The sequence below is a fragment of the Plecotus auritus genome (assembly GCF_963455305.1).
Source record: "Plecotus auritus genome assembly, chromosome: 3".
NCBI lineage: Eukaryota > Metazoa > Chordata > Mammalia > Chiroptera > Vespertilionidae > Plecotus > Plecotus auritus.
In genome coordinates this window covers 194799919-194822228 of record NC_137772.1, presented here as the reverse complement: position 1 = coordinate 194822228, position 22310 = coordinate 194799919, and the positions used below count along the sequence as shown (strand labels likewise).

The 22310-nt window shown below is 44.3% G+C and overlaps 1 pseudogene across 1 annotated transcript; it reads left to right on the top strand.

The window, feature by feature from the left end:
- The first annotated feature begins 8865 nt into the window (after nt 1-8865).
- On the top strand, nt 8866-19682 carry LOC308244283 (nuclear prelamin A recognition factor-like; annotated as a pseudogene). Its single transcript has 2 exons — nt 8866-10129; nt 19610-19682. The product of its transcript is annotated as a nuclear prelamin A recognition factor-like (transcript).
- Nucleotides 19683-22310: the final 2628 nt, after the last annotated feature.

The window sequence follows — 22310 nt, the reverse complement described above, 5'->3', positions numbered from 1 at the left end:
CTTAGTTTCCCACCTCCTTCTACCTATAAAGGCCTACCATGTTGTACCAGGCCCCAGGGCTCCTTTCTATCTGCTGGAGGGGACGCTGCCCAATTCTTGAGTTGTTGAATAAAGCCAATTAGATCTTCACATTTACTCAGTTGAGTATGGTTTTGTTTTGTCTTTTTTTTTTTTTAACACTTTTTATTATTGACTAGTGGCCTGGTGCACGGATTTGTGCACATTGAAAGGAAAATAATTAGAAGAAATATTTTAGTATTGGTATTTGCCCTTTCTCTGTAATGGAAGTGTCAGAGCTGCCGCTGGTCAGTGGGGGCGATCGAACCTCGCCCAGATCCCTCAGCGCCTGGGAGCTGGGCAGCGGCCCCACCCCCTGCCTCTGCTATTGGTCGCTGTCTGCGGGGTGATCAGCCCCCTGCCTGGCTCCCCACTCACACCTGCCTTGGCCTGGTGCTGCCCGCTTATCTGCTCCACCATCCCGCCATGGTCCTGCTCTTGTCGGTGCTCATTGGGGCCAGCAGCGCCTGTACTGCTGCCTGCTGCCAGCACTGTGTTGCTGATGCTCGCCATGTCCCGCATCGCCCCCTGGTGGTCAGCGCACGTGATAGCGAGTGGTCGAACTCCTGGTCGAGGGGACAATTTGCATATTAGGCTTTTATTATATAGGATTAGGACATAGACACTGTGAAGTTACTCGTTAACTTGAAAATTTTGATCTATTAGAAGAAAATGATTTCTACTAGGTAAAGACACCAAAGTTTATGGTTTTATTACCTGGCAGGATACTAACTAGTCTTTCCTTTAATTGAGAAAATTCATTTTAATGTTCTTTCCTAACTGATGGTGTAAACCTATTTCTTGAATTCTATCTTTGAAGCAGCTTTATTATCTTGCTAGTTCCCTCTTTAATGAATCTTTGATATGCTCTCTTTCTAAATTTGTATGAAAGTCTAGCTTTTAACTTTTTTGCAAATAATTATACTTTATCACTAGGTATCAAAGTCAATGATTTTGTGGTAAATTAAATGTGTGTGGGTATTGAAATAGAAGTGCAAGCAAGAACAGAAGAACAAAACAAAAAAGAAAGAAATACTGCTTTGAAAACTTCCTTACATGTATGATTTTACCCTTTAATATAAAAATGATATTTTTATATTCATACATTCTAAAAATGTATAGACACATGCACACATTCTGTAGGGCTATCCAGGTATTCTGTCAAGTGAAAAAAAGCGAACAGTAGAGAAAAGAGTACAAAATGTCTATATTGTGACTCCACATTGGGAAGATGCAAACAAATACCATATATTTAAACATAGTTTAAACTTTAAACATAGTTTTATTATTGATTCTTTTAGAAAAAAGTGTGAACTTTCTGGAAAACAATTTTTCAAATTTATATATGTATATATATAAGTTTCTAAAAATAAAATATGAACAACTCAGCAGTTATGATCACATATTCATGATTGCTTTGCAACAAGTTCTTTAGTTATGAAACGATGGAGAGGGACTATTCAAATATGAAACACTAAAATTCTATAACTGGCTGAGAACTGTTCCTTGAAATTGAAAAAATACTGTAAAATTGACTTTTAAAATTTCATAAAATAGAAAGAAGAAAGGAAGAAAGTAATCAAATGGAGAAGAAAAGAAGAAGTTAGGAAGGAAGGAAGGAAAGAAGGAAAATTGGAAGGAAGGGAGGGAGGAAGGGTCACTTAGATGTTCATTGCTGTTGTATTGCTGATTTGTATACAGTTGCTAGAACATCATTAATGCTGCATATTCTACTTTGTCTTTCTTCAGTTGTCTTTATGGTGATAGGATTATTGCAACAAAAAGTTTCTTTTTTCATGCAAAGGATTCACTATTATGATGTAAATCAACTGGTTGTTTTGGCATCCATGGACATTACTTTTTCTATTAAGGGAAGTCAATATTTTCCAGTAGTGATAAGTGAAATTGAAGCATCCATCTTATATAAAAACTGCTGTTTAAAATTTTAACCCTGCTATTTTGGCTTCTGTAAATGCTTGCTTGCTTAAATAATAAGGAAAATAAGACTACTCCCATTTCAGAGAGGCCATTAAACCTTTCTCAGACGAAGTTATCAGTGCTGGCACCAGGCCAAGCCTTTGGTTGCGGTCTCAAAGCCCCAGCACATAGGGGCTCTTTAAGAACTTGCAAAGGGGACTGGAAAACCCCATATTTGGGAGACAAAGAGGATAAAATGGTATAAATACAGGAAACTTCCTGTGTGACGGGGCCCAGAATTGGAGAGACATTGTCCTCTGGGCCCGCGTGTAATAATAATAATAATAATAATAAATGTAACTCCATCTCTCTAAGCATTGCTTGATTCTTCTCCGGTTTTCTGTAACAAAACTTCATAACTGACATGCACCTTTAGTGTTCTCCCGCTATTGTTTTGTAAACTCCACTCCTTTTGTTTTAGGTGTTTTGTCTGGTTTAATTATCCTAAATATTTTCAGGATTAAAAAAAAAATAGGTTAATTTCTACACAGCTTATTGGGCATTTGCTGACTTAAATCTCCAAGTTATTTAGCTTTTTCTCTTGTTAATTACTTGAATAAAAATATAAATAGAAAACTTAGCTTTTATATTTGATACTTCCACCAATCATAAATAATAAGTTACATAGAGAATGAAGGAATTTATTAATCATATTTTAATTAGTGGCTAGGAATAGAACCTGCAAGCTAAAATTAGGAATTATTATAGTATTATTTTATACTTGCACATTAAATAGAACATATCATATTTTCATCTATTTTACCCAGATATCTGTAATATGATGTATTTTATCTCTGATTTAAGGGGTAAGTTAAGGATGAACAGATGCTACTGGTAATTTCAACAACACCCAAGTTCCATATGTCTCTTCTCATATATAAGCCAAAATTAAATACAGATTTAAAAAAAAAAAACAACACACACACACACACTCGTTATTCTTTTAATCAGCTAACATCTCTAGTCCTCACTGATTAGTTCTCCTATTTTTAATCCACTTTTAACTAATCATACACTTATATAGTAGCACTTTTCCTTGACCCAGTAATTAAATACTCAACAGTTAATCCAAGATGCAAACACCTAGAGATACAGTTTTTAAAAATATTTTAATAATTCTTAGTAAAGTCTACTTTTAAAATAAAAAAGCAAACTTAAGCCAACCTTGAAGTTTTCCTGACCAGACAGGACCATTTAGTCATACAAATAATGCTTAATTTAGCTTATTTTGCAAGACTAAATTGACCTTGGTCATTGCTTGCTTATATCTCTGGAAATCATAGGCAAAACCTGAACTGTTTCTCAAGGTCAATATGAGATAACCATTGCAGATTCTAACATTGTAACCAATCACTGTAGAGAATAAACACTCAACTGTCTTCTGACTATATAAGCTGCTTTATAACAATACACCCCTGACCCTCATCCCATATTTTGGTTTGAGTGCTCCCGGCTTACAAATCATCTTTTAGTTTGTGCACAATACATTTTTACTAATTACTACTTCAGCAATTCATTGGTTTTTACCTTGGGTATTTCTGAACCTTTGACACTTCCAGTTCATTTTCCATTTTTGTGGTGAGGAAAGAGAAAGCAGTTCTCTGCCAAAAGCATTCCATGTTGGATATTAAATGAAGTCAGGTAGCAGCTGTCCAATCTGAACTTTGGTGGATAATTTGCAGATCCAATATCCAAAAGAAACAGGTAATTGTTGTGATTCATGAATTTGTTGCCAGCCGGGGTACTTTACTGCTTGCTGTCTTTCCCTAAAGGGGGAAACTATCTAGAGCTTTGAGTTGTAAAATGCTGTTTTCTTCCTGTTTAAAGAGAATGGCTATTTCCTTTGGGGATGTTCTTGGCATTCAACTATTTATTTTTTCCATCTTCTTCATTTTTTTTCTTGATGATGCTCAGAACAACTATGAAGTATGAAAATTTCACTCGGGCAGGAGTGTAGAATTTTGCCTAAGCAGAAATGGAGCAGTGCCTGCTTGCTCGAGGGAGGGGCAAAGGGAAGCTCACTGAGGGACAGTGGACGAATGGAAGAGAGCCAGGTGGACGCCTGGAGAAGGGCATTGGGCAGAGGGGACAGCCCACAGAGGGGCAGCAGGACGAGCAAGAGGTCAAGTAGAAAGGGGTCAAGGCTGGGTCGGGGGGCACATCCTGCAGGGATTGAGGGCTCGTGAGAACCTGGCGTCCCCTGAGTGCAGCGGGAGGCACCGGGGCTGTAGGTGAGGACCCGCTGGCTTCTGTGTCAGGAGCAGACTGAGTGGGGAGAGGAAGCAGGGAGACAGCAGGAGGTGACAGCACCCTCCCCAAGGGCGATGCGGAGACCATGGAAAGTGTGGCAGCCAAGTTGGTGGCTTTGGGGTGTACTCGAGGGAAGCAGAGCAGAGTGTGAGGAACCATGTGGGTGGGGAGGGGTGAGGAGGCCCGTGCTCCGCTGAGCCCCTGGGAAGGCAGGGTCTCCGGCAGCTGCTGGCAGGGAGCTGTCCGTTTTGAGGGTCTGACTGTCAAACCCAGACCTTAGTTTGAGCTCCACAGTAGGGACGTGCAATGTTCCCGATCAGCCTCCCACCCTGACGTCCAGGCTGGCTGCCCTAATCCCTCCACCCCCAAGCTCTCTTCAGTGATGGCAAGTACTTATTGGAAACAAGCATATGGTTTTATTTTTGGTACAAAAAACAACAAAACAGAATGCACAGTATAATGGAAAGCAAATGTTGAAAACAAGAAAAATGAAGCCCCCTCGTGGACACACAGATCAGCTGTGCCCGGAACCGGGTCACAGGTGGCACAAAAGGGCTCAGGGTCCAATGCAAAGGGCTTCCCCAGGTTGTCCGACTCCAATTCCCGACTCCAGTTTCCGGGACAGAGAGGATCCCGCACCACAGAACAGAATGGCCAAGACCAGCCCCAAGTCCAGCGCCTAAGGCAATGCTTGCAGTGCTTCTGGAGAAAGAAACGCTCCTGAGACGCTGGGACAGGGCGATCAGCATCCAGATCGCTGCTTCTAACTCCCACTCAGGGTCTGTGGTGCTCCCAACTCTGCCCCTCCGTCCCCCTCACACATGCCCTCCCGGGTGAACTGCAGATGGCTCTTCCCATCCTCTACCCTCCTCAGCTCTGATGGCAGGCAGGGAGGGTGGGTGGTCATGCAAGGAATCTGAGGGCCTCGAGGAAGTGCCACTTGAAGAGCCAGAGACAGTGTCTGTCCACCTGCCCCCCTGGATGAACCCATTATCACAGAGGCCTCATGAGTGCGTATTTAGAACCAGTCCCCCTCCCTCCCTCTGACTCTGCCACTGCGTAACTTTGCTGTTTTGGGCAAGTCGACCTCTGGAGTGTTAATTTTCTCTCCTTTAAAATAAGAACAAGAGCCTGGCGGGCATGGCTAGGTGGTTGAACTTCGACCTATGACTCAGGAGGTCAAGGTTTGACTCCCTGTCAGGGCACATGCTCAGGTTGTGGTCTTGATCCCCAGTGTGGGGTGTGCAGGAGGCAGCCAATCCATGATTCTCTCTCATCATTGATGTTTCTATCTCTCTCCCTCTCCCTTCCTCTCTGAAATCAATGGAAGATATCCTATATAATAAAAGCCTAATATGCATATTGTCCCCTCTACCAGGCGTTTGACCTGGAGTTTGACTGCTCGCTATGATGTGTGCTGACCACCGGGGGTGGCGCGGAACATGGCGGGCGTTGGCGACAAGGCACTGGCAGCAGGCGGCAGTGGAGGCCCCAATGGGCTTCCGGGTGAGCAGGGCTGCAGCTTCCGGGACCACAGGGGCCGGTCGGGCTCACTGTGGGTTTGTGCAGGAGCCGGTCTGCCAAGGCTGGCTGGGAGAGAGCGCGTTGCCCTCCCGGCTTCAATGCAGCGCTGCTGGGCGGCCCAGAGGCCCATGCTGCGCCCAGCCCACAGCGTCTGGTCGCGCTTACCACATCTCTGCATGGGGACTCGGGCGCCATGTCTCAGGTGGAGGGGGGTACGTGGGGACCCAGGGGGCCCAGGGGCTGCCCAGGGCCCAGAGGTCAGCTGGGACCTGCCCTTCCATGCCAGACGCTCATTCTTCAATCGCCAGCCAGCCCTAGGGATCACACACGGGCATGCATTTCGTGCACTGGGCCTCTAGTCTATTATATAAAAAGCCTGTGGTCGTCACGCCACCATGCCTTAATGACCGATCAGCAGGAGGCTGCGTGCACAGCGAGGTGCGTGCGGGTAGGCGGGGACTTGACTCTAGAGGACTTGACCGGAGGCACAGGTGGGCTTCTGGGTCCCACCAGGGTGGCAGGAGGGTTTCTGGGTCCCACCGGGGTGGCAGGAGGGTTTCTGAGTCCTGCCTCCTGTGGTGGTGGCGGCAGAGGTGGCTGTGGGACTCTTTCTGGGTCTCACTGAGCCGCGGGACTCTGGGTCCTGGGTCTCATGCGATTTTGCACGCTGGGCCCCTAGTCCTATATAATAAAAACCTAGGTGGCATCACGCAACATCATCACAAGATGGCCACTGCGAGGTCATCACAAGATGGCTGCCATGACATCATCACAAAGATGGTCGCCGCAAGGTCATCACAAGATGGCTTCCACAAGATGGCCTCCACAAGATGGCCACCCCCGACATTGTCACAAGATGGCTGCCACAAGATGGCTCCACCCACATCATCACAAGATGGCTGGCAGGGGAGGGCGGTTGGGGGCAATCAGGCTGGCAAGGGAGGGCAGTTGGGGGCGAACAGACCAGAAGGGGAGGGCAGTTGGGGGCAACCAGGCCTACAAGGGAGGTCAAGAGGGGCAATTGGGATGGCAGGGGAGGGCTGTTGGGGGGATTGGGCCGGCAGGGGAGGGCAGTTGGGGGCGATTGGGCTCACAGGGGAGCAGTTAGGTGTCAATCAGGCTGGCAAGGGATTGGTTAGGGGGTGATCACGCAGGCAGGCAGGTGAGCAGTTAAAAGCCAGCAGTCCCAGATTGTGAGAGGGATATCTGACTGCCGGTTTAGGTCTGATCTCTGTGGGATTGGCCTAAACTGGCAGTCAGACATCCCTCAAGGGTTCCCAGATTGGAGAGGGTGCAGGCCAGGCTGAGGGACACCCTCCCCCCCCATGCATGAATTTTGTGCACCGGGCCTCTAGTATATATATAAAAGGTTAAGTTGACTTGCACATGTGCAATACATATAAAGCTCTCGCTGGCACCAATCATATATCTGTGTTTCAATCTGTCATTGTTGATTGTGAATTTGGTTGACACTTGTACAAAAAGGGAGAATAGCGATATTATAATATTTCTTCTAATTAATTTCCTTTCAATGTGCACGAATTCATGCACCGGGCCACTAGTAAATATATAAGTTCTTTGGTTTATTTCTTCTTGTCTCCGCAACCCCACATTGAGGTATGTCAGTCCGTTCCATGCCTCCATGCTTTGGGTCTTATTTTGTGTCAATTCATTTTGTTCATTAGATTCTACAAATAAGTGAGATCATGTGATATTTGTCCTTCTCAGATTGGCTTATTTCACTTAGCATAATATTTTCCAGGTCCATCCATGCATCTCCATGGAGACAGAATATAGATTTCTAGGTGCCTAGTTTAGGGGAGTAAGAGTAGGAAGTGAATGCAAATTGATAGAAGGTTTCTCTTGGGATGATAAAAATATTCTGGAATTAGGTAGTGGTAGTGGTTGCATAATTCTGTAAATACACAGTACAAACCAGTGAAGTTTAAGTTATGTAAATTATTATAGGTAGAAATATGGGTTCTCTGATGAGGTAGGTATTTCCTTTCAAGCCTCTTTTTATCATAGAAATAAATAATAGTAAATATTCATATAAAATTGAGGGATAGATATCTCTCAACAGTAAAATGGAATAAATGTATCGTGATATATACACAATCAGAGTGGTGTTTTAACTGTTATAACTTGCATTAAGCAATCCAAATAGGAGTTAGTCCAATCAGAATGACATTGACTGAAAGTGGCTGCAATGGGCAGACATGTTCCTGAATATCAGCCCTGCATAGAATAGACGATTGCACAACAATGTCAATGAATGAACGATATACACAGAAAGTAACACGTATACAAATTTAGAAAGAAATCAGGACAAAATAATTCAGAGTCTATGGTTCCATTCCTATAAATTTCAAAAACAGGCAAAACTTAATTATGTTGTTTAGGGGTGTGTTTTGTGTTGACAAAACTATAAAATACTTCAAGAATCTCTCTATATAAAGAGCCAGGGTCCATAACGACCAAACGGACGACCAAACGGACGACCGGTCCATCCCCTGGCCTTCAGGCTCCATTGATCAGGGGATGGCTAATGGGGGAACCGGGTCCCTCAGGCTCCAATGAATCCATGGCAGCAGCGACTGGTAAGCTGGCGGAAGGCAGACCACTTGGTCCCTCCCCCGGCCTGCAGGCTCCCAGTGATCAGGGGATGGCTAACAGGGAACCCGAGTGAGTGGCGCAGCAGCACTGGTGAGCAACTGCCAGGCAGGCCTCTTGGTCCCTCCTCCCGGCCCTCATACTCCAATCAATCGGTGGCAGAGGTGGCGCGGAACTGGGGACTGGCTTCCTTAGTAGCCCTGCAGGTACAATCTCCAGAGGACAGGACAGGCACCAAAGGACCAGCACTGCCGGCACGATCCCAACAGCGCTGCCGGCCTTGTGGAACTCGGCCTTGGGCACTGTGGCCACTTCCCCTCCCTAGACGCTCCACAAGGAAGAAAGGATATCGCCAGCAGCACCAGGGGTGACCAGCGGTGACTGACTGCTCTCCCCGTGCTTCCTCCAGGTCACTCGAGCCGGCCCCCACCCGCCCCGCTCCAGATGAAGTGTGATCACTGCACACGGAAGGAATGTAGTAAAAAAACAAAAACTGATGACCAAGAGAATGAGTCTGGAGTCCAGCTCAGGAGAACGGAGAGAAGGGAGAATTCCATAAGCTGGCCAATGCCAAGATATTTCTGAGTGACTGCCTGGCATGTGACAGTTGTGTGACCGCAGAGGAAGGAGTCCAAGTTTCTCAACAGAACACCAAGGACTTCTTCCGTGTTCTGAATCTTAGTAAGAAGTGTGATACCTCACAGCACAAGGTGCTGGCAGGGTCCGTGTGTCCTCAGTCTCTGCCTTATTTTGCTGCTAAATTCAGCCTCAGTGTCACTGATGCATCCAGAAGACTCTGCAGCTTTCTCAAAAGCCTTGGGGCGCACTGTCTTTGACACGAAGATAGCTGCGGACTTCAGCATCCTGGAGAGTCAGAAGGAATTTGTGTGTCGGTACTGTCAGCACCGTGAGGAAGAGCCCTGGCTCCCCATGCTGACCTCCGCCTGACCTGGCTGGGACTGATATGCAGAGCACGTGCTGGGTCACCCCATCACCCCCACTTCTGCACAGCCAAATCTCCCCAGCAGATCATGGGCTCTCTGGTGAAGGATTACTTCGCCAGACGGCAGAACCTGTCCCCAGACAAGATTTTCCACGTGCTTGTGGCCCCATGTTATGACAAGAAACTGGAGGCCCTTTGAGAAGATGTTCCCACAGCTTTACATAGATCCCGGGGTGCTGACTGCATGTTAACCTCAAGTGAAATTGTCCAGATAATGGAGCAAAGTGACCTCGCCTTGAAGGACGCCGCCGTGGACACTCTGTTTGGAGACGTGAAGGAGGAGGAGGTGAAGCTCCATGAGGGTGCCAGCTCCAATGGGCACCTGGCACACATCTTCAGGCACATGGCCAAGGAGCTGTTCAACGAGGACGTGGGAGTGCTCACCTACCGCACCCTGAGGAACAAAGACTTCCAGGAGGTCCCCCTTGAAAGGGACGAAGAGGTACTGCTACGCTTTGAGGCTGCTAGCGGCTTTCGGAGCATCCAGAAGTGGTCCTGAAGCTGCAGAGGGGCAAGTTCCCCTGCCATTTCGTGGAGGTCCTGGCCTGCGCCGGGGATGCCTAAGCGGCAGGGGCCAGGCCCAGGCGAGGACGGGCGTGCAAACAGGGCACTGCTGCAGCAGATGGAAGGCATCTATGCTGCCATCCTGGTGTGGCCCCTGGAGACCAGCACCCATGTGCAGGAGCTGTACCAGGAGTGGCTAGGGTGGAGGGGGGGGGCGGGGGAAGGCGCGACTCCCCCTGGGCCCAGGAGGCCCTGCACACCGCCTAGCAGGGCCCAGGGCAGCCTGCCAGGACATCAAGTGGTAAAGGTCCAGCAGACGCCTGGCCTGCAGGCCGCCTGAAGAGGGGTGTCAGACACGTGAAGGAAAGGCTTAGCATCTCTGTCATCGCTTTGGTTTTCAGAATTCCCTGCTCCCCACCTGTCGGCTCCCTCCCTCTGAGAGGCACTGTCATCACATGGGTGCAACTGGAATATTGTATCTCGAGAGGATTGCCCCGATGTACGTATCCTTTTATCCTACGACGAAAAAATCCCAAAGAACAAGAATGGAGACAGACTACTGTCCTTTAGGCTTAAAAAAAACCCCAGAAGTGTCCTGTGAAGAGCTGAGACTTGGTTCTACCCATGCGCCTCAGAGAGATTGGATGAGGAAATGGCCCAGTTTGGCCCTGACCTTACTCACTTATGTTACTCTTGAAGGTGTCTTTGCCACAATGTGAATAAACTGCCACCTTTTGGAATAGGGGCTCACACGAAAGTCTGCATTCCCAACTTTTCTTGAAACAGATTTATGTTCTGCAGCTGTGGCCATCGTCCTGAGATCAGGTCCTGTCGACCAGGTTTATTGCTGGGAATCAGGCGGCACTGGAGTGGAAGCCCCCCACCCCCCGTGCCCTTTTACACTCAGGGATTGAGCTGAACTCACTTTGGGGGAGGCCTGGCAAGGGTGACAGGTGTCACAGATGGAAGGATGGAGAATGGAGAGGCGGACACCCTGCTCGGTCCCTCCCTGGGTGGGGTCAGGGAGATGACGGCTGGCCAGCCCGCCCCACAATTGGGTGAGATAGCATCCTCTGTGTCCACCTCTCACCCCATGGGTCCGGCCACTCCCCTCAGCTCCGGGTATCCCTCTGCGTTCCACGACAGTACGCTCTGCCCTCACATGCTGCTCACCTTAAGTGAGAAGGAAGAGAGCAGTTGGCCCACAGACAGCTACACAGAAAGATAGGGCTCACGCACGGCTGGCGAGCGCAGTGGCAGTGGAGGGAGCCTCTCCTGCCTCCATGGCAGCACTAAGGAGCAGTGAGCTGAGCAGTAAGGAGCAGTGAGCAGGCAGGCGGTAAGAAGCGAGGGGTCCCGGACTGTGAGAGGGATTTCCAGCTGTCGGCTTAGGCCCATTCCCCATGCCCAGCAGGTGGACATCCCCTGAGAGGCCCTGAACTGCGAGAGGGTGCAGGCTGGGCTGAGGGACGCCCCCCCACCCCCAGTGCATGAATTTCATGCACCGGGCCTCTAGTATCAATATAGGAATCAAGCTGGTATTACCTCTGGAGAGAAAAGATGTGATCATTATAAGGGCACATGGAGTGCTTCACCGAGTTGTGGGCAGTATTCTATTGTTTATCTGGCTAGTGGTATCATTTCCTTTTTTTATAGTTATTTGTTACACTGTTTGTGTTTCGTTGATACAACAAAGAAAACAAAAAATAAGTGAAGAGACCAGAAGACTGTTTAACATTGTGACTATACCACTTACTAGTGGTATAGATTTGCTCAATTTACTTTGCCCATCAGAGCTTCAATTTTCTTGACTGTAAAATGAGGATAGTAAAATATGCATGACAGTAATGTTTCAGGATTAAAAGAGAAACTATATGCAAAAATGCCAAGTACAGGGTTTTGCTGCGCGTGTGCGTGTGTGTGCGTGTGCGTGTGTGCGTGTGTGTGTGTTATCTTACTATCTTACCACACCGGAAAGTAAAGTACTCAGCAGAAGGATTAGATTGCTTAAAGGAAATGAGGACCTAGTGTGAGGGAGTCCTCGGCTCTGTAGAATTAGAGCTGCCCTAAAGGATACAGCTAATAAGAGGTATGGTCACAATGTTAAACCGTATCTTTAATTTCTGAATGTTGGAACCAGAAAGGTTCCATAAAAGGGCAACTAAGATGAGAAGACAGATGCCATGTGTGAAGAAATTAAAAACAAATTTTTTTCTCAAATCCTAGAAAGTTGAAGGTTTTAAAATTTAAAGAGACATGGCTTAAATTTATAAATTCTGAAAAGGGATACAAAAATTGACTTGTTTATTAAATCTAAAAATTTAGCAATGTAAACAGAAAGGAGTAAGAATAACAGCAGAAAATAATCTTTTAAATATGTGAAACACCGAAAGATGATAATGAACTCCAATAGTGTGTGCAGGCTTCTTTCAATGACTGAGGCTTCGTAGAGAAGCTGGGACCAGTCTGCCCTTTTTGGGTGACCTCAAACAGCACATCCAAGCTCTTCAGGCATGTCTCTGGGGGGTCACTATCAAACTCAGAATCCTGGATTGCATGAGCCACATCATCTTTCGGGGCAATTCTTCTGAAATAAAGATATGAAAGCATGACCTTATTATTAGGAGCAGGATTTTTTTCCCTCTTCTTTTTTTTTTTTTAAATATATTTTATTGATTTTTACAGAGAGGAAGGGAGAGGGATAGAGAGTTAGAAACATCGATGAGAGAGAAACATCGATCAGCTGCCTCCTGCACACCCCCTACATGGGATGTGCCCGCAACCAAGGTACATGCCCTTGACTGGAATCGAACCTGGGACCGTTCAGTCCACAGGCCGATGCTCTATCCACTGAGCAAAACCAGCTAGGGCTTCCCTCTTCTTATGGATACTGATTTTGTCTTCTGAAATAATTTTGAATCTTTTAAAAATAAAATAAATTTGTCAGAAACTGCCTTCCATAGCCGTGGGAAGTATTTTTGCTCTAATCAAAGCTAAATTGCTGAAGCAGGTTCTTTCAAGTGACTTTTTTGACATTCCTTTCACCTTCTTATCTCAAGCCTGATTTCCCTTCTCCTAACAGATTTCTGCTCAAACTTTCTCTTTGTATGATTTTGTAGGTATGCTAACATCACTTAAAACAGTGTAGACGAAGAAACAATGCAGATTCTCCCCATCTCTTGTCTTTAAATTCTGGACCCTTCCATGCACGTTCTCTACCTGGGGCTAAGGCTTCCTTATGTGGGCGGCAGGAGCACCATCTGCTCCCCAGGTGGAAAACTCCACTGGTCAATGTTTGGAGGGAGTGTTGGTCCTCAACAGGGAGGGACTACAATGAGAATTTCAAAACTACTTTCTGTTGATGGCTACAATGGAGGGCTTTGGGATTTGAGCTTCTCTTTGAGAAAGAGCAGTGTTTCAGCAGAAGAGATACCTGGTGGATTGATGAAGGTAGAGAGAGGCCAGGTCTTTTAAATGGTGCTTCAAAGCCTGCCCAGGCTCATTCACTTTATGTATTCCAAAACGAATTCCACTCTCAGCTGGAATGTTTAGTATCAGCAGGGTCAATAGCTTTTTATCCTCTACCCACAGCCCTAGTGTCCACATTCCCATTAAACTCATCTAATTCAAAAGCCGAGGGAGGCACGTACATCTCAAGCCTAACTCTCAGCTTAATTCCCTCTGTCTTTTTAAAAGCTGCTCTTCCAAAATGAATTATAAATCAACCACAGCTAATTTTCACATTGAACTGTTTATGTGTTTTTAAAGAGGAGCTTCTGGGAAGAAGCAGAGAGAAGATTTAATAAACGGAGATGCTGCGAAGCTTTCAAAACACATAAGTAAAATTAAGAGACAACACGTGACTCAAGATATCAGGAAAAGAGATACAGGGCAGTGATGGGTAACTTCTTGTGTAAATGGAATAAACTGAGCCCTCTTTTAGCCTCCTGGCAGGTATTGATCATGGCCTTCTCATTTCTAGAGAGCCTTGGCAATGCTGTCCTGCTCTGAGTCAAGGAGGCTCAGATTCCGGCTTCAGGTCGGGTACAAAACCACCACCCAGACAATGTCCATGATGATCTGCCTTTTGCCTCCACAGTTACTGTTATGGGCACTCTTCTTGTTACTCACTTACGATTTATGCTTTCTAAAAAATTAACTTATTTTTAAAAAATATAGTTGGCATACCATATTATATTAGTTTCAGATATGTAACCTAGTGATTCCACAGTTATATACTTTACAATGGGATCAGCACATCTCCAGTAGCCATCTGTCACAGTCCAAAGTTCTGATGATATTATTGACTCTATTCCCCGGGCTGTACATTACAGTCTTGTGACTTATTTATTTTATAACTGCAAGTTTGTGCTCATTCCCCTTTACGTTTTTCACCCTACAGCCCTCTTCTTTGGCAACCATCAGTTTGTTCTCTGTACCGATGAATCTGTTTGTTTTGTCTTGTTTTTGGGGGTTCCACACATAAGTGAAATCATATGGTATTTGTCTTTCTCTGTCTGACTTACTTCACTTAGCATAATATTCTCTAGCTCCATTCATGTCCTCATAAATGGCAAGATTTCATTCTTTTGTATGCCTGAATAATACTCCACTGTATTAAAACATCTTTATTCAAATGTTGATGAATACGCAGGTGTTTTGACTAATGTAAATAATGCTGCAATGGGCTGCAATGAACATACAGGTGCTTTATCTTGAATTAGTGTTTTTAGTTTCTTCGCATAAGTGCCCAGAAGTGGAATTACTGGGTCATTTGATAGTTCTATTTTTAATTTTTGAGGAGTCTTCATACTGTTTTTCATAGTGCCTACACAATTCTACACTCCCACCAACAGTGCGTGATGGTTCCCTTTTCTCTGTATTCTTGCCATCGCTTATTATTTGTTACCTTTTTGATACTAGACATTCTGACAGGTGATATCTCATTGTGGTTTTAATTTGCATTTCCCTGATGATTAGTGATGTTGAGCATTTTTTGTGTCTTTTGGACCTCTGTATTTGCTTGGAAAAATGTCCATTTATGTCTTCTGCCCATTTTTAAATCAGATTGTTTATATTTTTGATGTTGAGCTATATGAGGTTTTTAAAATGTCTTTCAGATGCTAACCTCTTATAGGATATGTTATTTGCAAATATTTTTTTTCTATTTAGTGGTTGTCCTTTCATTTTGTTGATGGCTTCCTTTGCAAAAGCTTTTAGTTTGATATATTCTTATTTTTGCTTTTGTTGTCCTTGCCCAGGGATACATATCCAAAAAAATATTGATGAGACTGATGTCAAATAATTTATTGCCAATGTTTTCTTCTATGAATTTTATGGGCTTACATTTAAATCTTTAATCCATTTTGAGTTTATTTTTGTGTATGGTGTAAGAAAGTTGCCCAGATTGATTTTTTTTTCATGCATGCATTTTGTCCAGTTTTCCCAACACTGTTTAAACGAACTGTTATTTTCCCACTGTATATTCTTGCCCCTCTTGTTGTAGATTAATTAGCCATATAAGCCTTTGTTTATTTATGAACTCTCAATTTTGTTCCATTGATCTATGTGTCCATTTTTTTGTGCCAGTATTGTATTGTTTTGGTGACCATAGCTTTGTGATATAGTTTGAAATCAGGGAGAATGATACCTTTAACTTTGTTCTTGTTTCTCAAGATTGCTTTGGCAATTCGGGGTCTTATGTGGTTTCATATAAATTTTAGGATTAAATGCTTCTTTCCTGTTCTCCCTAGCACCTCTAGGGGCATCATTGGGTCACTTAACTATTTTGTGTGGCATCTTACTGTTTTTAATAAATTTATACCTGCATTTATCTTTGCAACCACCGTCCCCCAACTTTAAAACTTTATTTTTGTTGCCAGTACCCAGACTTTTACGGGTTGCTGGGACCCAGGATTTCTGCCTTTGAAAAGTCATTCTGTGAAAGCTCACATCTGCCAAGTTGAAAGATACATTGCACGTGGAATCCTTTGTGATCAGTCTGTGTGGAGTAAGCCGGTGCTCTTCAAAGTGTGATCCACAGACCACTGCCCACCTCTGAACTATGTATTACGGTCTGAGATGAGGTCAGTTGAGAAGTCAAGAGAAAGCACTTCACGCTTTTACAGAAATCTGGCATTGACACTGCGTCTAGGCACATCATTGTTTTTCTAATAATTCATTTTAAATTTATTTCACAAATGTATCCGTCTGTGGGGGATTGCGCATTTTAAGAAAGTTTTCCCTGAAAGGACACTCCTAGCTCAGTTCTTCCAATTCAGTGTGTGAGGGCAGGCTGGACTGCAGCACTCTGGGCTTATGCCCGTACTTGGTCCCTCAATTCGCTGGTCATGCACTATAGTTTTTTTTTCTTTACTTCCATAAATGCATTTAATCTTCCAAATTTTGGGTCTTGTGGGAAATCTTTTGTATTTTAGTTGAATTCACACAGGGCCTCTATACCCCAATGTTACTCTTGCCCTTCCCCTTTCTTCATTATTTTAATGTATACACTCAACTCTATGCCTTTTATTTTTTTATTTTTATTTTTTTAAAATAAATCTTTATTCAGATTATTACAATTGTTTCTCCTTTTTCCCCCCATAGCTCCCCTCCACCTGGTTCCCACCCCACCTTCTGCCCTTACCTCCCCCACACTGTCCTCATCCATAGGTGTATGATTTTTGTCCAGTCTCTTCCTGAACCGCCCCATACCCCTTTCCCCCTGAGAATTATCAGTCCACTCCCTTTCTATGCCCCTGATTCTATTATATTCACCAGATTATTCTGTTCCTCAGGTTTTTAATTCATTTGATTTTTAGGTTCACTTGTTGATAGATATATATTTGTTGTTCATAATTTTTATCTTCACTTTTTTCTTCTTCCTCTTCTTTAAGAATACCTTTCAGCATTTCATATAATACTGGTTTGGTGGTGATGAACTCCTTTAGCTTTTTCTTATCTGTGAAGCTCTTTATCTGCCCTTCAATTCTGAATGATAGCTTTGCTGGGTAGAATAATCTTGGTTGTAGGTTCTTGCTATTCATCACTTTGAATATTTCTTGCCACTCCCATCTGGCCTGCATAGTTTCTGTTGAGAAATCAGCTGACAATCGTATGGGTGCTCCCTTGTAGGTAATTAACTGTTTTTCTCTTGCTGCTTTTAATATTCTCTCTTTGTCTTTTGCTCTTGGCATTTTAATTATGATGTGTCTTGGTGTGGTCCTCTTTGGATTCCTCTTGTTTGGGGTTCTGTGCACTTCCTGAACTTGTAAGTCTATTTCTTTCACCAGGTGGGGGAAGTTTTCAGTCATTATTTCTTCAAATAGGTTTTCAGTATCTTGCTCTCTCTCTTCTTCTGGCACCCCCATTATTCTGATGTTGGTATGCTTGAAGTTGTCCCAGAGGCTTCTTACACTATCTTGAACTTTTTGGATTTTTTTTTTCTTTTTGCTTTTTTGGTTGAGTGTTTTTTGCTTCTTTGTATTTCAATTCTTTGACTTGATTCTTGTGTTCCTCTCATCTGTTGTTGGGTCTCTGTATAATATTTTTTACTTCAGTCAGTGTATGTTTAATTTCTAGTTGGTCCTTTTTCATATCTTCGAGGGTCTCGTTATATTTATTGGCCTTTTCTAGGATATTCTTGAAAAGCCTTATAACCGTGGTTTTGAACTCTATATCCAGTCCTTTGTTTTCCTCCATTTCTTTCATTTGTGATCTGTTTCTTTGTCGCCGCATTTTCACTGCTTCCCTGAGTTGGTAGGGTAGTTTTGTGTGCTAGGTTTTCTATATGGCCCAGTGGGTCGGCCTCCCCAGTTAACCTGAGGTGGATACTCTTGGTGCACCCCTTTGTGGATTGTGTGTACAGCCTTGTTGTAGTTAAGTCTTGATTGTTGTTGGTATCACTGGGAGGAATTGACCTCCAGGCCAGTTGGCTGTGAGGATCAGCTGTGTCTACGCTGGGAGAAGTTCAGTGCTGGAGACAGCCTTATAGGATTAGACTTGCCAAATTGCAAAAGCCTCTGTGCTCAGCTTGGATGGGGTGGAGTCTCAGGGCAGAGCAGACAGTCTTGGCTTCCCGTCAGCCTTGCCCTTGCACACGTGCGCCTGCAGACCTCTGCCTTCCCCGGCTCCCGAGTCTCCAACCGAGAGTCCAGATTCCCCCCGCAAGAGCGTGGGTCCCCAGGGGCTTGCCTGGAACTGGGGTTCAGTGCAGTCAGAATTGGGGCTCAGTGCAGTCAGGAGCTTCCCACTCCCTTCCACTAGGGAAAGGCTGTGGCAACCTACGCAGTCTTTGTGCACACTGGCACGCGCTCCTCCAGACCTCTGTCTTCCCCGGCTCCCGAGCCTCCACCTGAGAGTCCAGATTCCCCCCCGTAAGAGCGTGGGTCCCCAGGGGCTCACCTGGAACTGGGGTTCAGTGCAGTCAGGAGCTTCCGACTCCTTTCTGCTACGGAAAGCCTGTGGCAACCTCCGCAGTCTTTGTGCACACTGGCGCGCATGCCTCCAGACCCCTGCCCGCCGGGGCTCCCCCAGGTCTCCCCCGGGTCTCCGAGTCTCCGGGTGTGTTTCTCTATACCTGACAGTCCAGACTCCCCTGTATGAGCCTGGGTCCATGGGGTTTTGCCCAGAACTGGGGTTCAGTGCAGTCGGAACTGGGGTTCAGTGCAGTTGTCAGGGGCTTCCTTCCCCCTCCCGCCAGAGAAAGTCCGCCAGGCTCTCAGCCGCCCTTCTTCTCTGCGCGCACAAAGATCCTTTGCCATACCTCCAATTCTCTGTGAGCTTTTCTCTTTCCTTCTAGTTGTAGAATTTCCACTCAGCCAGCTTTCCTGTGGTTCTGGATGGTGTCCGTTCTGTCTTTTAGTTGTAGTTTTGAAATTGTTGTGCGAGGCAGCAGTTTAGGTGCTTACCTATGCCGCCATCTTGGTTTCTCCTCCAACTCTATGCCTTTTAAAGCCATAATAGTCTTGCCCTTTGCCTCAGGTCTCCGTGTCCTGTTAGTTTTTGCTCATAGTTATGGGGAAACTCTGAGCTTGCCTCTGCACTCCAGACTTTTTATTCCCAGAGGATCCACTGTATCTAAATAGGTGTGAAAAGGGCTGGATGGCACTCCTTCAGTTGCTAGACTAATTCCGGGAAGTTACATTTATTCCAGGTCATAGTTTTCTCTGACTTTTAGTAAAAAGTTAAAATCCACTCACTTGAAAATAACTTGATTTTGCAAATGCAGAATGACTTGATGGAAAAAAATAAAAGCACCATTCAGAGCCTCTCTACCCTAACTATTTAGTGAATGCTGTCACGAGAGGGATGAGTGACATATTTGAACGAGTTCTTGGGGTTTTCTCTGCACGGGGCAAACCCAAGATCCAGCAGGAGGCAAACCAGCTGCAGCTTGTCATATATTAGTCAATTATCCTAATGAATTTCCCCCACTAAAAAGCATGAATCCAGGTTGCTCTTGTATTTTTATGAAGATTTTACTTTCTTTACTTACAGATATTAATTGGATTCTCTCCATGTTGATTCCAGCTTCTGAGGTTTGGGGGTCACTGCAGGTGCGTGAGGGCTGGTGGAGGGGGAGTGGAGACTGGCAGGAAGTGCCTTCCTTCCCCGCATCTCTGTCTCTTGCTCCTGCAAGGACAGCATTTGATTAGCCCTTTACAACCTGTTTCCCCTCAGATACAAGGAAAATACTGGAAACCACTGTGCCAATTCTGGCTGTCGCTTCTTTGAACGCTGTGGGATCTGCTAGAGAAATGTGAAATAAATCCAAAAAAGGCTGCTTTATGGATCTTTGAATGTGGTATCACAGAAGGAAACTGTCTTAGAAATCATAGCTAAAATTGGATAGTTTGTTAATTCTATGGCAGTTTTTTGTATTAGAATTAATCTTTAACCGAGTAGTCATTTCCAGCCAATGCCCTCCACTCCATATAAAATGACAGTGTTACTGAGATATAATGAAATCTAAGACCTAGATTCTGACCTCTCTCAGTGGCCTCTCTTCTTTCCGTGGTCCATGTAGCCATCATTCCAGTGGTTGGAAGTAACTGTATCAAAGTTCTGTGCAAATGTTGATGTGAATGACTGCTTTTTACCCCCTATTAATTCCCCCCTAGATTTAAATAAATATTATTAAATTTTGCTCCCCATTCTAACTCATCATTGCTTAGAAATTTGCTCAATGTTACATTGATGACTGGGCAAGTCTATTAAATCATTAAAGGGCTGGTATTATCAGTTTCCACATTAAACAGTGTCCCTACCATACCATCGCCTCTGGTAAGGCAGAATAGAATGCCTAAGTCAATGCAAATTTTACACCACTAATAAAAATGTATCTTAAAGCACTTGACCCATAAAATGTTTCAGGAGCATTATTTTCCATATATCAAGGACGACATATCCATACACTTTGGTGTTTTGTTATTGAATCAAGTGGCATTTCAGAAAAAAAGGCATACTTGTATCATTCTTTACATATATGTGTGTGTGTGTGTGTGTGTGTGTGTGTGTGTAGTTTAAAGTATATATACATATAGTTTAAAGTATTACATATTACATTCCCTTGCCTCTGCACTTTCCCTTCACCGCCCCCACCGCCACTCGCGCCCCCCCAGGACAAGCCCCCACAACCCCAGTATTCATGTCCATTGGTTATGCTAATATGCATGCATACAAGCCCTTTGGTTGATCTCTTACCACCCCCCCATCTCCGTCCCCCCCCCCCCTACCGCCTTCTCTCTGAGGTTGGATGGTCTGATCAGTTTTCTTAGTCTCTGGATCTATTTTTGTTCATCAGTTTATGTTGTTCATTATATCCCACATATGAATGAGGTCATGTGATATTTATCTTTCTCCAACTGGCTTATTTCGCTTAGCATAATGCTCTCCAATTCCATCCATGCTGTTGCAAATGGTAAAAATTCCTTCTTTTTAATAGCAGCATAGTATTCCATTGTGTAGATGTACCACAGTTTTCTAATCCCCTCATCTGCTGATGGGCACTTAGGTTGTTTCCAAATCTTAGCTATTGTAAATTGTGCTGCTATGAACGTAGGAGTGCATATGTCCTTTCTGATTGGTGTTTCTGGTTTCTTGGGATATATTCCCAAAAGTGGGATTACTGGGTCGAATGGGAGTTCCATTTTTAATTTTTTGAGGAAATGCCATACTGTTTTCCACAGTGGCTGCACCAATCTGCAGTCCCACCAGCAGTGCACGAGGGTTCCTTTTTCTCCTCATCCTCTCCAGCACTTATTGTTTGTTAATTTGTTGATGATAGCCATTCTGACAGGTGTGAGATGGTACCTCATTGGTGTTTTGATTTGCATCCGTTGGATGATTAGTGACTTTGAGCATGTTTTCATATATCTCTTGGCCTTCTGTATGTCCTCTTTCAAAAGTGTCTATTTAGGTCCTTTGCCCATTTTTTGATTGGATTGTTTATCTTCCTTTTGTCAAGTTGTATGAGTTTCCTGTAAATTTTGGAGATTAAACCCTTAACGGAGACAACATTGGCAAATATGTTCTCCCATGCAGTGGGCTTTCTTGTTGTTTTGTTGATGGTTTCTTTTGCTGGGAAAAAGCTTTTTATTTTGATGTAGTCCCATTTGTTTATTTTCTCTTTAGTTTCCATTGCCCTAGGAGCAGTATCAATGAAGAAATTGCTTCGGCATATGTCTGAGATTTTGCTGCCTATGGATTCCTCTAATATTTTTATGGTTTCCCGTCTTATGTTTAAGTCCTTTAGCCATTTTGAGTTTGTTTTTGTGTATGGTGTAAGTTGGTGGTCTAGTTTCATTTTTTTGCATGTATCTGTCCAATTTTCCCAGCACCATTTATTGAAGAGACTGTCTTGTCTCCATTGTATGCTCTTGCCTCCTTTGTCAAATATTAATTGAATATATGGCTTGGGTCAATTTCTGGGTTCTTGGTTCTGTTCCATTGGTCTATATATCTGTTCTTGTGACAGTACCAGGCAGTTTTGAGGACAGTGGCTTTGTAATAAAGCTTGATATCTGGTATTGTGTTCCTGCCAACTTGGTTCTTCTTTCTCAGGATTTCTGTGGCTATTTGGGGTCTTTTTTTTTTTTAATTCCAAATGAATTTTTTGGTAAGTTTGTTCTAAGTCTGGGAAATATGCTATTGATATTTTAATGGGGAGTGCATTGAATCTATAGATTGCTTTGGGTAGTATGGATATTTAATGATGTTGATTCTACCAATCCATGAACACGATATCTTCTTCCATTTGTTTATGTCTTCCTCTCTCTCTTTTTTCAATGTCCTGTAGTTTTCTGAGTATAGGTCTTTTACCTCCTTAGTTAAGTTTATTCCTAGGTATCTTAATTTTTTTTGGTGCAATGGTAAATGGGAT